This window comes from Octopus sinensis, linkage group LG1 (assembly GCF_006345805.1).
Source record: "Octopus sinensis linkage group LG1, ASM634580v1, whole genome shotgun sequence".
Lineage (NCBI taxonomy): Eukaryota > Metazoa > Mollusca > Cephalopoda > Octopoda > Octopodidae > Octopus > Octopus sinensis.
This window is the reverse complement of record NC_042997.1, coordinates 152,857,058-152,874,557: the sequence shown is the minus strand read 5'-3', so window position 1 is coordinate 152,874,557 and position 17,500 is coordinate 152,857,058. Positions and strand designations below refer to the sequence as shown.

Genomic DNA, 17,500 nt, shown 5'->3' with positions numbered 1-17,500 from the left:
ATTGCTGGCTCATTCGAAATAACAATACTCTTGCCTTCATTTGTCTCTCATTCGATTTTTTGTCTGATGTGCTTGTAATAATATTATCTGAATAATGTGTATGTGTCAGTCTTAGAACTTCGGTTATGTATTTGTCTCTATCGCTGTAGCTGTTTAACTATTTCTAGTATACCTATTATTATAGTCATTACTTTTGTTTTCAGTTATTACAGTTTCACCATTTTTTTCTTTCTGTTAGTGTTATAAATCGATCAGGAGACCATTATTTTACAGATAATCTTTGACGATATTTTTTTTTCCTCACCCGATTTTATATAAAGCACACACCCTCCCCAATTGAAACCTGCTTTTGTAATGCACTCCTCGTCTGAAGCCTCTATACCAAAAATAACGGGTGCCAGGAATTTCCAAATTTAAGAAATATGTCGGACCAGAATAGTAAAATTATAAATATAAAATTAAACACAAAAGTGGCTAAAAATACATTTTGCATATATCTAACCTCTTTATCTCTATACTCCAAGCGTCTACGGAATATTGGTAGAGTTGTGCTATCATTAAATATGTATTGTGCAATATGTGCCATAACTACCCAGTCGCCCATTGATGGATGAAGTCTCATCAACTATCTTAGTTGTAGTCCCACCTGTTAATACTAGTTAAGTACCGCTTGAATGATGCACCACCGTGGTCAGTTGATTAGCTGTGGCTATCGGCATATATATTTTATTATATTAATGCATTATTTGATTATCGTATAGAATATGTGTTGTGTGAATTAAGCAAAAAGTGTACATTTAATTGAAAGTCTTTTGTGCAGAAAGTGGGCTGTGCCTGGAAGGATTAAATTTTGAGTGTGTGTAGAGTTGTAAATCTTGCTGCACAGTTGTAACGCATCTTTGAAGGAGTTGGCTAAAAATTAAAGTTTTTCCTTAAAATGAAATTGCCTAAAGTATTATGCATATGTTGCATGATATAACTGTAATGTAGATTCAGTGGAGGTCTTAATGATAGTCAAAAGATCAAATGCAGCCTTCTATGCACAAACTCTTGAGATCCATTGGTCTATAAATATACCCTTAAATTTGTGGCCCATCGTTATATTCAAAATCATTATTGTTACCATTATTGTTATTATTATTGTCATTATTATTATCATCATCATCATCATCATCATCATCATCATCATCATCATCATCATCATTATTATTATTATTATTATTATTTTATTATTATTATTATTATTATTATTATTATTATTATTATTATTATTATTATTATTATATTATTATTATTATTATTATTATTATTATTATTATTATTATTATTATTATGCAGTAGTTTTATTTTTATAGCGTGCTTTCACTTCACTACCGAGCGCAGCTCTGTGTGCCTTAGGTATGTGCTGTGATTTGTTGTGATGCTCTGATGGTTATTGTATGGAAAGTGTTCTGCGTAGGATGTGTGCAGTGCCTAGTAGTGCAATTTTCTGTGTTATATGTGTTTGTAAGTCCTGGTGTTTTTGTTATGTATTTGTCTGAATATTTTTTCATCATGCCTAATGCACCTACTATGATAGGAATTGTTTCTGTTTTTAGATTCCACATTCTGGTTACCTCTATTTCCATATTTTGAAAGTTTCTCCATTTCTTTTAGAGACACGTTGTCATCTGCCGGTATTGATACATCAATTAGAAAGCATTTTTTTCTTCATGATCTGTGACAACTATATCTGGTCTGTTGGTCTTAATTTCTCTATCTGTGTGTATCGGCATATCCCAGAGTATGGTTGCTTTCTCGTTTTCTGTGACCTTTTCTGGTGTGTGCCTATACCATCTTTTTTCTGTTGTTATTCCATAATGTTGGCATAGCTTCCAGTGTATGTAGGTTCCAACTCTGTCATGTCTGTGACTATATTCCTTCTTAGCCAGGACTGGGCAGCCAGAGATAATATGATTTATTGTTTCTTGTCCATCTCCACATATTCTGCAGTTACATGTTATATTTCTTTTCATTACATTTTTGGTAATTTCTGGTGGGGAGGCTTTGGTCTTGTGCTGCAATTAAAAATCCCTCTGTCTCTGCTTTGAGTCCTGAGCTTCTCAACCATTGCTGGGATTTTTCTTTGTCTATTTCTTTTGCGTTTAGTTTAGTCCAGTATTTACCATGAAGGGGCTTTTCTTGCCATCGTTTTATCATGGTTCGTTGCTGTTCTGTTTTTAGTTTGGATTTCATTTGTTTTATAGCTTTTGTTGTTTCTTCATCTTCTTCTTCTTGTTCTTCATATTTATTAGGTGGTATGATTTCTTGTTTGTATTTGTCAGCTTCCTTAAATACTGAGAACAGTTTTTTGTTTTGCTCGTGTTTTGTCGCTATTTGTATCAGTTTTCCTTCCTTCTGAAGTAGATATTTTTGCAGTCCTATGGTGGTTATTTTATAGTAGTTTTCCAGCTGTATAAGGCCTCTACCACCTTCTATACGTTGTATATATAGTCTTTCTATGTCAGATTTTGGGTGATGCATCCTAGATCCTGTCATTATTTTTCTTGTTTTCCTATCTATTTTGGTCAGTTTATTTAGTGTCCAGTTAAGGATATTGTAGCTGTAACTTATAACTGGGACAGCTAAAGTGTTAATACCTATTATCTTGTTTTTAGCATTGAGCTCTGTTTTTAGTATTGATCTAACTCGTCTATAATATTCTTTTTTTATTTTCTCTTTCATTTGTGTGTGTTGTGTCTTATCTAGTTCATGGATTCCTAAGTATTTGTAAGTTTGGCTTTGGTCTAATTCTTTTATTTCATTGGTTTTATCTAGTGTGATGTTGCTACTCTTAACTAAGTTTTCCTCTTTTCATGGTTACTTTGGCGCATTTTTCTAATCCAAATTTCATATCTATTTCTTTGGTAAATCCATGAACTGTCTTTAATAGTGTTTCCAGCTGTTTGTCATTTGCAGCGTATAGTTTTAGGTCATCCATATATAAAAGGTGGCTGATCGTTTTGCCGTAACATTTATATTCGCATCCAGTTCTTCTTCTTATATTATTGTTATTGTTATTATTATTGTTATTATTATTGTTATTATTATTATTATTGTTATTATTATTATTATTATTATTTTTATTGTCATTATTATTATCATTATTATTATCATTATTATTATCATTATTATTATTGTTATTATTATTGTTATTATTATTATTATTATTATTATTATTATTATTATTATGCAGTAGTTTTATTTTTATAGCGTGCTTTCACTTCACTACCGAGCGCAGCTCTGTGTGCCTTAGGTATGTGCTGTGATTTGTTGTGATGCTCTGATGGTTATTGTATGGAAAGTGTTCTGCGTAGGATGTGTGCAGTGCCTAGTAGTGCAATTTTCTGTGTTATATGTGTTTGTAAGTCCTGGTGTTTTTGTTATGTATTTGTCTGAATATTTTTTCATCATGCTAATGCACCTACTATGATAGGAATGTTTCTGTTTTTAGATTCCACATTCGGTTACCTCTATTTCCATATTTTGAAAGTTTCTCCATTTCTTTTAGAGACACGTTGTCATCTGCCGTATTGATACATCAATTAGAAAGCATTTTTTTCTTCATGATCTGTGACAACTATATCTGGTCTGTTGGTCTTAATTTCTCTATCTGTGTGTATCGCATATCCCAGAGTATGGTGCTTCTCGTTTTCTGTGACCTTTTCTGGTGTGTGCCTATACCATCTTTTTTCTGTTGTTATTCCATAATGTTGGCATAGCTTCCAGTGTATGTAGGTTCCAACTCTGTCATGTCTGTGACTATATTCCTTCTTAGCCAGGACTGGGCAGCCAGAGATAATATGATTTATTGTTTCTTGTCCATCTCCACATATTCTGCAGTTACATGTTATATTTCTTTTCATTACATGTTTTTGGTAATTTCTGGTGGGGAGGCTTTGGTCTTGTGCTGCAATTAAAAATCCCTCTGTCTCTGCTTGAGTCCTGAGCTTCTCAACCATTGCTGGGATTTTTCTTTGTCTATTTCTTTTGCGTTTAGTTTAGTCCAGTATTTACCATGAAGGGGCTTTTCTTGCCATCGTTTTATCATGGTTCGTTGCTGTTCTGTTTTTAGTTTGGATTTCATTTGTTTTATAGCTTTTGTTTTTCTTCATCTTCTCTCTTGTTCTTCATATTTATTAGGTGGTATGATTTCTTGTTTGTATTTGTCAGCTTCCTTAAATACTGAGAACAGTTTTTTGTTTTGCTCGTGTTTTGTCGCTATTTGTATCAGTTTTCCTTCCTTCTGAAGTAGATATTTTTGCAGTCCTATGGTGGTTATTTTATAGTAGTTTTCCAGCTGTATAAGGCCTCTACCACCTTCTATACGTTGTATATATAGTCTTATAGTCTTCTATGTCAGATTTTGGTGATGCATCCTAGATCCTGTCATTATTTTTCTTGTTTTCCTATCTATTTTGGTCAGTTTATTTAGTGTCCAGTTAAGGATATTGTAGCTGTAACTTATAACTGGGACAGCTAAAGTGTTAATACCTATTATCTTGTTTTTAGCATTGAGCTCTGTTTTTAGTATTGATCTAACTCGTCTATAATATTCTTTTTTTATTTTCTCTTTCATTTGTGTGTGTTGTGTCTTATCTAGTTCATGGATTCCTAAGTATTTGTAAGTTTGGCTTTGGTCTAATTCTTTTATTTCATTGGTTTTATCTAGTGTGATGTTGCTACTCTTAACTAAGTTTTCCTCTTTTCATGGTTACTTTGGCGCATTTTTCTAATCCAAATTTCATATCTATTTCTTTGGTAAATCCATGAACTGTCTTTAATAGTGTTTCCAGCTGTTTGTCATTTGCAGCGTATAGTTTTAGGTCATCCATATATAAAAGGTGGCTGATCGTTTTGCCGTAACATTTATATTCGCATCCAGTTCTTCTTCTTATTATTATTGTTATTGTTATTATTATTGTTATTATTATTGTTATTATTATTATTATTGTTATTATTATTATTATTATTATTATTATTATTATTATTATTATTGTTATTATTATTATTATTGTTGTTGTTGTTATTGTTATTATTGAGGCTGTGAGTTGGCAAATTTCAGGCTTTGTGCCTATAGCACAAAAGATTATTATTATTATTACTGAAGGCGTTGAGCTGGCAGAATCTTTACCACGCCATGTGAAATGCTTAGCCATATTTCGCCCGTCTTCACGATCTGAATTCAAATTCCGCCGAGGTTGACTTTGTTTTCATCCTTTCGTAGTCGATAAATTAAGTATCAGTTGAGTACTAGGCTCGATCTAATCGACTGACCCCTCCCCAAAAATTTCGGGCCTTGTGCCTAGAGTAGAAAAGAATATTATTATTATTATTATTATTATTATTATTATTATTATTATTATTATTATTGAGTTCAGATTCCACCGAAGTCGACTTTACTTTTCATCCTTTGGAGTTCACTAAATTAAGTAGCAGCAAAACACTGCGGTCGATGTAATCGACTTGTCCCTTCCTCACAAATCTGAGGCTTTGTACCTTCAGTAGAAAATATTATTATTATTGTTATCATAAAGGCGGCGAGTGGGAAGAACCGTTAGCACGCCGTGCGAAATGCTTAGCAGTATTTTACCAGTCGCTATGTTCTAAGTTGAAACTCCGCTGCGACCGACTTTGCCTTTCATCGTTTGGGGGTCAATAAATTAAATACCAGTGAAACAATTGGGTCGATGTAATAGATTTACCTCCTTCCCCAAAATGTCAGGCCGTTCTTCCTGTAGGAGAAAGGAATATTATTATTATTATTATTATTATTATTATTATTATTATTATTATTATTATTATTATTATTATTCAGGCTGCTAGCTGGCAGAATCGTTAAGACGCCGGACGAAATGCTTAGTAGTATTTCGCCTGCCGTTACGTTCTGAGTTCAAATTCCGCCGAGGTCGACTTTGCCTTTTATCCTTTCGGGGTCGATTAAATAAGTACCAGTTACGCACTGGGGTCGATATAATCGACTTAATCCCTTTATCTGTCCTTGTTTGTTCCCGCTATGTTTAGCTCCTTGTGGGCAATAAAGAAATGGGTATTTCGTCTCTCTTTGAGTTCTGAGCTGAAGTTCCGCCGAGGTCGACTTTCCTTTCATCCTTTCGAAGTCGATAAATTAAGTACCAGTGAAACATTGGGGTCGATCTAATCGACTAGTCTCCTTCCCACAAATTTCAGGCCTTGTGCCTTTAGTAGAAAGGATTATTATTATTATCACCATCATTACAATCGTCATCATCATCATCATTCATCATCATCGTCGTCGTTGTCGTTGTCGTCATCATCATCATCATCATCAACATTTTCAGTTGTTCTTATAGGAGATATTAGAACATTTTAACATCTTTATTTATTTATGAATTTCCATTTTTTTTTTGTCCTAACAGCGTCTTCCTCTCCTTCATCTCAACCATCTTCTTTGTGTCAATAGAAAAATGTATTATTGTTTAAATGTTCGATTGACATGAATATGAATCGAAGAAAATGTTACTTTGTTTGTTTGTGTGTGTGTGTGTAGGAGAGTGTTCGTGCGACATACGTATGTGTGCATGCGCTGGTGTCCGTATGTTTGTGCATGCATGACTAAAACTTACGTTATCGGAAAGAAGGATATGTTATCGATTAAGGAAAACTAATGGAAAAATAAGTGGAAAAAATATAAAATTATTTATCTAACTCTGAAACACACTGGTATACACGCATACATCAATAGACACTATCGTATTAAAATTACAAAATGGCACCCATTCTGAAGTCAGGCAGAAACACTCTATAAACAGATGTGTTGTAAAAATGTACACGCAGACACATACTATAGACTCACAGATGCACATAAACATAGAGACATAAATATGAGCACGCAAATATAATATTCATACAATCACACTGACTGACACACACACACACACACACACACACACACACACACAAATATATATATATATATATGTACTAACACACGAACACATGCAATGCACTTATACAAACACATACAAATGCTCCTACTGACTCCTTTACATACACACGAACATACATACATATACACACACAAATACCTGCCAGTCTCCACACGAAACACACACACACACAAGCAGATACAGAAACACAAACACACACAGACATCTACCACTCTCCACACATACATACATCTACAGACAACTGCGTAAGCACTCATACAAAACACATGGACATACAAACACACAGACATACGCTTAGCAATCTCAAACACACACAACGCACACTCACATTCAAAGGCACACACACACAAACACAAATACATACACATGCACACACACATATACACACTCTCTCACACTCGCACAAACAGATGCACACACACACACACACACAAATCCCTTTTGATATTTTGATATTTTCGTTAAGACAGCTGAATCGTCATCACTAGGATAACTTTTAATCACTCGTCACTCGTTTAAGTCAAGTTCGATGTTAAGAACCGAATCTCACTCTTTTTCTTTCTTTACTTCTTTCTTTCTCTTTCTCTTTCTCTTTCTCTGTCTCACTCTCTCTCTCTTCATCACTCTCAGTGTCTCTCTTTCTCACTTTCTCTTTTTGAACTAGTAGAATGTTGCATTGGAATCCTTTGGCCAAGACTATTTATTACTTCTAATCTTATTCTTTCTTCCACTTCAATGAAATTAGATACCAGACGTGGTGGGAGCAGAGAGGTAACCACGATAGATTTATGGCATATGTAAAGCAGAGAGAATAAGCGGACGAGAGAAAGGAAAGGAGAGAAAAAGAAAGATAGAGAAATAAAGAGAAAAGAAAAAGAAAGAGATAGGCTGTGAAAATTAGAAGTTTTAAGCTGGATTAGAGTCTGCTTCTGAGAAGAAGGGTGACATAATCTGTGCTACGATTATAGCAACACTAATAAACACCACATAAAACAAAACATTCATCATTCGCAAGCCAAAATGATTCCGTTAATTGTTTTACGTGCCCAATGATGTCCCGAGCAGATATGGACACCCTCGTCGGGTCCTCTCCACTGTCGCTTGATCCAACAGAATGTCAAGAATGTGTCAACTTCAGGAAGAAGAGAATGGATGAGCAGTCGACTGGTACTCATTTCATCTGAGTATACTGAAGGAACGTAGAGTGAAGTGATCCGATCAAGGCCATAACGCACTGCCTGGTCCAGGAGCTGAATTACAGAGTTCACGTTCTTGAGCTCAACATCTTAACTCCCCAGAGCGCACGCCTTCGTAGAATAACATCATCATTACCACCACCAATGTTAACACCGTCGTCGTGGGTAATGTCGATTTGATGGACGGAGTGGGTTTATATAAACACAAAGGTTTGATCGCTATAAACAAATCGTTTGTGTGTTTGTTCAGTAAGAAATTGCAGAAACCTCATAAGTCGTCTAACGGCGGGAGAGTCCATAATGTCTATGTCTATCAATCTGTCTATATTTTATATATATATATATATATATGTATATATATATATATATATACAGAGAGAGAGAGTGAGATGTGTGTGTGAGCGTACACTAACGCACGCACACGCACAACCGGTTTTTATACTGTTTCTGTCAACCAAATTTTATTCAGAGTATTAATCAAATCGATGTTATATAAGAAAGATATTACGCAAGTTACTACAGAGTGGAACGGAACCCAGAACTGCAGGGTTATGAAGCAATTTTCTTTTAACCGTACAGCCGTGTCGTATTTATTATTGATACGTTTCTGGTTTTAGAATATATAGCTCAGGAGAGTAGCCATAAGACTTATCATACGATTTTCCCTCTGAAATGGTAATAAGGATGTTATACAGTGTATTAAGTTTTGTTAAAGTTTTGTCTATGTAGTTGTACAGTAGTAGAATAATATTACAGTTAGTTTATATCTTCGATTTAATTCTATATTTAAGATTGTCGAAAACTAGTAGATAAATGACAGATAACAACTCGTGGGTAGAAGATAGGACAAGTCTCTTATAAACAATATAGCTTTCAGAGATGTCGCCTAAAACTACACATTCAATACTACCTATGTGGGCTTTTACACGTTTAAACTAAATGCGATTTTAAAAGAAGTTATGTTTTTCATGGTTCTCTATAAACTTCCAAACATCTTGCAGTTTTCAAAATAACCGTGGTATTTCCATGGGTACTGCTAGCATTAACGATGAAGGAAAAAAAATAACTACTTCATAAGGAAATTCGGATCTTTTCGGTTTGGACGGCAGTTTTTAACATAATTTCTAGGTAACTAAGAAATTTTAAACTTCGTATACTGGTAGAATGTGTTTATAAAACATCTTTTTCTCTTGGCTTTATTGAGAAAATTCTATAGTTTGTAAGATATTTGTTGTTTTTTTCTTCAATTTCTGCAATTTCAACCAATCAATTACGTCCATTGAGGTAAAAATCATTCTGTGCCGTATGAATATGTCCCTCGTTTAAGAAACAGATTGGGTTTATTTACATTTCTGAAGAAAAAAAGATACCCTTCCCCCCACCCCTAACCCTAACTCTAAAACAGATTGAAATGCAGTAGATCGATACTAGGGTCAAATTATGAGTGACAACTTCATATGACACCGTTACAAAAAACTGCCGTTCAAACCGAAAAGATCCGGAAATTCTATTGGGAATTTAACTTGAACAAGTTTTTGTTTATGACTTTTATTTCTGAAACATTTCAAATGTAATTCTATGATTTTATTTAATCACCTATGAAATTTAACTCTAGGAAGGACTAATTAGATTAAATATGACATAACAATTTTTTATGTAGGCGCTCCTTTAGACATGGAATTTATTTCAACGGCTCCCAAGAGCAAAAACATTGGGAAAAAACTGTTCCACACAAGCACGACCCGATAATATAAAACACCTACACAACACATTAAACCAGCCAATAGCATCACAACCTACGCAACACATACTTAAATAATAACCACCCACTAATATTACACAGCCCACACAGCACATACTCTATACAGTCCCCACTCTCTAATATAACAAAGATCACATAATACAAACTCTAACACAATAAACTACTCATTAATACAACAGAAATCACTCAACATATACGCAACACGATCACCAGTTAATAAAAATTAAATAGCATACACATTTTTTTTTTACATAATCGACATCCGACTCTATAATCTATCGCAGACAACACCAACGACAACCAACACAGCTCTATATATTTTACTTATGTACCACGCAATCACAAACCACACAGCACATACTCTACACAATCATCAGCTAACACTAAAAACGAAAACACAGCTAACGCAACAAACTCGAAGTACAAACACCAATCGACAAAGCAATAAAACTTACATAGCATTGGGCGCAGGAGTGGCTATGGGGTGAGAAGCTTGCTTCCACACCACATGGTTCCAGGTTCAGTCCCCCTGCATGGCACCTAGGGCAAGTATCTTCTACTATGTCCTCAAGTCAACCAAAGTCTTGAGAGTGGATTTGGTAAACGTAAACTGAAAGAATTCCGTCATATATATACGTGTGTGTGTGTGTATTTGAGAGTCTGTGTTTGTTCCCCATCCATCACTTGTCAACAGATGTTAGTGTGTTTGCGTCCCCGTAACTTAGCGGTTCGGCAAAAGAGTCCGATAGAATAAGTACTAGGCTTACAAAGAATAAGTTTGGGCTTTCTTTTTATTCGACTAAAGGCGGTGCTCCAGCATGGCCGCAGTCAAATGACTGTAACATGTAAAAGAATAGAAAGAATTAAGTCTACACAATGAACTGATGAAACACTAATACAGAAACATCTATAGAAAAATCAACCTATAATCGAGCTGAAACATTTAATAAAAACTCTTCAACCGAGCAAAAGAGATGTAGCATACAAACACAACAGCACATTCTTCAAAAGACAATAGTACACATACCTTTGGAAAGCAGCAGTAGAATCCGTATGAAATTATAACAACATGATAAAAAAAAATTGTTAAAAAATAGTAATAGTAAAATGAGGAAACTGAAACGGATTCAAAGAAATGATAAAGGTTACCGTGCTTTGCAGCACGCCAAATCACAAAAGCGGTGAGAATGGTAGTGGTGGTGGTGGGGGATCACCCAGCTATTATTATGAACGATATCCAAGAAAACAAATGTCTGGTAGTACATGTATTGTTTCCTACAGACAACAAACGATATGTATCTAAAAGGGGGAAAATATTAACAAAGTATCTCAAGACGTAGGCATATCGAACACGAGGCTTAGCGGTAAATGTTTTCGACTGTAACTTAGTGTTAACTTAGGATCTATGACTGGAATTTAGTTCAGAGAAGTAATGTAGGTGTCCGTTAGATATGCATAGACACATGCATACACACAATCATGAAAACAAACAAAAGAAGCCCTTCCCCCAGCCTTAGGCTCATGAGTCCGGTTTTCCGAACAGGATGCCAGTCCATCGTATGATTACTCATTTTTGCCATCTGAGCGGACTGGAACAACGTAAAATGAAGTATTTTGCTCAAGAAAACAATGCATCGCTTGGCCCTAGAATCGAAACCACAAACTTACAATCATAAATGCAACATCCCAACCACTGACCATACACCTCCACTACATGCATACTCACATGCATACATACAAACACACATACCTGCATACTTACATACTCATGCATGCATAGATACATGCATACTCACACATGCATACATATATACGCGCACACATACATATATACATACATATATACACATACACACATACACGTGTGCATACATTGACGCACGTACACATAACGAGCTATTTGGACATCCGACAGTTTATTCTCGATTAGTTTCTAGAAGATACTTGTTGGGCAAAGAGGGTTATGAGGTATTGTAGAAGCCATATTGAACCTAAAATTCTGTACGGGACGGGCAGTAATAACTTCAATAAGAAAAAAAATTCGGCAGCGATAGGAAACAGGTAACACATGCAGATCTGATGACTTGGAGAAACTTAATAACCGCCCTGCGTCATAAGTTTTATAAACATACACGCATGACTGTGGCCATGCTGGAGCACCGCCTTTAGTCGAGCAAATCGATCCCATGACTTATTCTTGGTAAGCCTAGTACTTATTCTAGCGGTCTTTTTGCCGAACCGCTAAGTTACGGGGACGTAAACACACCAGCATCGGTTGTCAAGCGATGTTGGATGGACAAACACAGACACACAAACATATAACACATACATACATACATATATATATATATATATATATATATATATATTATATATATATATATATGTATATGTACATACATACAACGGGCTTCTTTCAGTTTCCGTCTTCCAAATCCATTCACAAGGCTTTAGTCGGCCCGAGGCTATAGTAGAAGACACTTGCCCAAGATGCCATGCAGTAGGACTGAACCCGGAACCATGTGGTTGGTATGCAAGCTACTTACCACACAACCACTCCTACGCCTATACATATAATAACTTGAGCCCTACGCTGTTGTTTCTTGAAAAGTTTTCGCCTGTTTACATTTTCATTACCTATATGTACACATACACACACACACGAGTGTGTGTTTTTGTTCAAATATATACACGCAATCATGCTTTCACCCACCTACGCATATGCGTGAGTGCATACTTCTGTCAAGACAGTTATTTGATAAGTGGAAGAATAAAATGAAACACTGCGAGTTGATATGGTCCTTTGAAACCTATAACTTTTGCATGACTGCGGTCTAATGACTGGAATCGGCAGAAGATTAACTGAAATAGATATAAAATCTGGAAATAGAGATAACCAGAATATAGCGATCGAGCACAGAAATCCCCATCCACTATATTATGTATCTTAAGAATGATTAAAGCAGATACTGATAAATATATGACCAAAACTCTTAGGACTTACACACATTTAAAAGAATTATTTAGTTTCACTCTAGCGATTAATCTGGTCATATCTGGCTCAAATAGTCAACCTGTTTTATGCTTAAACTGGCCAGATCCAGCCTTTCACATTTACACTACAATGTCATTCTGAAAATAAAGAATCTCGTTATTGAAATCCCAAAGTTATAAGATAATAAATGATTAATTCAAAATAACGTGAATAAATAAACATTGCATCTGACAATCTGAATGCTAAGTGGTAAAATACAGTATTTATAGCCAGCCGTCACTCGCGAGTGATAACGTAGCTTAGTAGCATGTCCCATGCTTTCGCTAATTTTTTTAGGCCCTCTGTTAATTTGCGAACAGATATTCACATCCTCTAGGCTCTCTCTTATCCTTGATCCAGTGACACAGTTGTATATGGCAGCTAGTGAGAGGAGGGCGGCTGAGGCAGCTGGAGCAGCACTCACGTGTTATTTATTTTCAGTTAAGTAGAATGGAGTAGTGTGAAGTTAAGTGCCTTATTTCAAGGAAACAACGAGTAGCCCAATCCAGGAAATTAGCCCATAAATTTGAGATCGCCATTCGAACACTCCTAAATGGGAAGCTACTTGATACCACTACGCAGTGTTTTTTTCAATATAATTAGGGAATAAATAAACAAAAAAAGGAACAAACAAATCACTTCATTCAAGGATGTAAGGATACAGAAATATTCATAATAACTAATACTGAAATAATAATAATGATAATAATAAAATTAATAATAATTCTTTTTAATTTTGATGCAAAACCAGTAATTTTGAGAGGAGGAGGGCAAGTTGATTACATGCACCCCATGGTTGGTATTTTATTTTATCAAATCATAATAGGATAAAAGGCAAAGTTGACCGCAGCAGGATTTGAACACAGAGCGTACAGAGGCAAAAGAAATGCCGTTAAGCAATTTGTCCGACGCGCTTACGCTTCTACCGGGTCCGCCGCCTTAATAATAAATCGATTCAAATCTTGATACAAGGCCCAGTAAGTTCGGGGTAAGGGAGTAAGTCGATTACATCAAATCCAATGCTGCTATTTATTTTTATCGATCCGGGAAGGCTAAAAGGCAAAGTCGAGTTCGGCGGAATTTGAACTCAGAACCTAATAAGTCGACAGAAATGCTGCTAAGCATTTTGCCCGAAGTACTAATGAGTCTACCTGCTCGCCGTCTTCGCCACCTTAGTAATAATAATAACCCTTTCTACTATAGGCACTGGGTTTAAAATTTTATGGGGACATGCGTAGTCGATTACAATGATTCCTGTGCTTAACTGGTACCTATTTTATCGAACACGAAAGAATGAAAAGCATAGTAGAACTCCTGGGGGAATTTGAACTCATACATTAAGCCAGAAGAAATTATACTAAGCATTTTGTCTGACACGCTAACGAATCTGCCAGACCGCTTCATTATTAGTAATGATAAGGTGGAGAGCTGGCAGAATCGCTAGCACGCTGTGTAAAATATGTTTAGCGTCATTATGTTCTGAGTTCAAATTACACCGAGATCGACCTTGCCTTTGATCCTTTCGGACCAATCAATTACTGGGGGTCGATGTAATCGGCTTATCCCTCCCCTCAAACACTACTAGCGCTGTGCCGGAATTTAAAACCACTATCAGGAATAATCATAATAATAATGATAATAATAATAATAATAATAATAATGATTATTATTATTATTATTATTATTATTATCCTTTCTATTATAGGCACAAAGGGGGATAGTCGATCTCATCGACCCCAGTACTCAACTGGTACTTTTTTAATCGACCCGAAAAGGATGGAAGGCGGAATTTGAACTCAGAACGTGAAGACGGACGAAATGACGCAAGCTCGCCGTCTCAGTAGTAGTAGTAGTAGTAGTAGTAGTAGTAATAATAATAATAATAATAATAATAATGATAATAACAATAATAATAATAATGACGATGATGATGATGATGATGATAATGATTTCATTTAGTTGAGGTATCGAATGAGCAGGGAAGGAAAAAGGTATGATATTAAAAAAAAATAAGAAAAAAAAATGAATACACGCACGAGAACAAACATTTTCTAGGTTAACGCAGAAGAATCTTTTATACGATCAGTCACCCTGCTAGAAATCGCAGTCAAACCTTTCGCACATCATCGTTTACTGGTTTGAATAAAATAAAAATGAAGACGATACAGTCCCAGACTCACTGAGGTCTGTTACTACACCACTCGGGATATACCAAAGTGTCTCTAATTAGTGGTATTATTGCGATTCGACGATGGCGTTTGTAATGCTTAATATTTGTTTATATTTGGTGTCAAAAACTTTACAAGTGCTGAGAAACGTATTACCTTGAGAATTCTTTCTGAATGAATAGTTACACACATGCACGCACACACACACAAACAAACACACACACACCACACACACACACACACACCACACACACAAACGTATGTATGCCTACATGTGTTCTGAGCGTGCACGTATGCATCTTTATGTGTGTATGCGAATATATATATATGTATATATATAAATACAAAATGGGACAAACATGTATGTGTGTGTGTGTGTGTGCGCGCGCGTTAAAAATATATATATGCGTGTATACATATACATATGTATGTGGTTGTGTATATATATGTATGTATATGTTCGTATACATATATAAGTGTGTAGAAAGCGTGTGTATGGATATACGTATGTTCGTGAATGCTCATTTGCAATAACACATACCGATATAAATAAACCGGCAACAAACTTTATTCTGTCTATCTATCTATCTATCTATCTATCTATCTATCTATCTATCTATCTATCTATCTATCTATCTATCTATCTATCTATCTATCTATCTATCTATCTATCTGTCTGTCTGTCTGTCTGTCTATCTATCTATCTATTAGACATATATATGTATGCGTACGTTTGCGTGTGTGTGTGTGTGTAAGATAAAACAAGACAAAATAGATAGGTAGACAGAATTAAGTCAGTTCGATATATGTAAACGTTAGATTTTTACTCACCCATTCTTTGAGCGCATTCCAGTCTGATGTGACAGTCTTTCGCTTTTTGTACTTTTTCAGTAACTTTTAATGACTATGTCCAAAGGTAAGAGAGGGCTTTTTTTAAAAGTCGACGAATAAGACTAGCAAATCCACCGGTGTCTGAAGAATCCACCTCTTTCTTTATTATCTCTCCTACTCTGTTGCATGTTCGTCCTTTCATTTTCACATACTTCCTTAAACGCGGGCTTTCGCTGTGTGCATGAGGGTGTGTGCCGATGAGATTAATAAATCATATTATCCGCATGTGTTTATAGACGCGTATATGTGTCGTTTAACTAAAGCACGGTTTGTCTATATGAATGAAATTTATACAGATGGTTTAGAACGTGTTGTTAAAAGCTGGGCGGTTCTCACGCAGATATACTATATTTCCATTAAGTTAGAAATGAATACAAACACACATACATATATACATATATATATATATATATATATATACAAACGCACACTTATATTTGTATATATATTATATATACATACTCACACACATATATTACTATTTACTCATTGCTATTATCAGCTCGGTTGGTGTATATTTAGTGCCTCTAGCTTTATTTTTATCTTCTTTTTTTTTTCACTAACTTATTCAATGCGAGCAAATTATCACAAACACGTCCATACCATGGTAGTAACAATATACAACCATTCAGTACGAGAAATCCTGAATGATAAACGAAATACACAAATAGCATATATTTTCTGTCTGTCTGTCTGTTTCTTTCTCTCTCTCTCTCTCTCTCTCTCTCTCTCTCTCTCTCTCTCTCTCTCTCTCTCTCTCTCTCTCATCTATCTATCTATCTCACTTTCTTTATATATATATATATATATATATATATATATATATATATATATATATATATATATATATATATATATGTATATATAGACACACGTATATAAATGGAAAGAGAAGGGCTAATAGATTTATGAAGTTTCCCGCCTACGTGTACGTGTGTCTATATGTAAGTAGGTATGTATATATATATATATATATATATATATATATATATATATATATATATGCGAGTTAGTTATGCGTTTATGAATGTGTGCATGTGTGTACATTCACGCATGCAAACATGCACACACACATACATACACACACACACACATACACAAACACACACAAACACACATACACACACACACACACACAAACACACACACACACAACACACGAGCAGACAACACACTAAATTATTGATACATAGAGCGATAACTAAGTAGATAGAAAGATAGATAAACAACTTAGTTATAGTAAGAATCGTGTTCGCATTAACGATCGACTCAACATCAACAACGACGACAGCATGGATGTGGACTACTTAAACAGAGTTTCTCGTACGCTTAATGCTGTGTTGTGGGGTACATTCCTTTCTCAGGAATATTATCAACACTTGCGTAAACGGTTCCAACAAAAGTCGACCGCATTTTTTTTTTTTAAGTTGACATGAAACCTGACCTAAGCTGTTTCTTTGTATGGTTTACTATGAATAGGA

At 35.1% G+C, this 17,500-nt stretch overlaps 1 protein-coding gene across 1 annotated transcript in view; it reads right to left on the bottom strand.

The window, feature by feature from the left end:
• Positions 1-16,673, bottom strand: part of LOC115225647 (parathyroid hormone/parathyroid hormone-related peptide receptor) — a 784,809-nt gene extending 768,136 nt beyond the window's left edge. Inside the window, exon 1 of the mRNA XM_036504944.1 lies at positions 15,960-16,673. The gene's annotated coding sequence lies outside the window, so the exon portion shown is untranslated. The remainder of the gene's footprint in view (positions 1-15,959) is intronic.
• Positions 16,674-17,500: the final 827 nt, after the last annotated feature.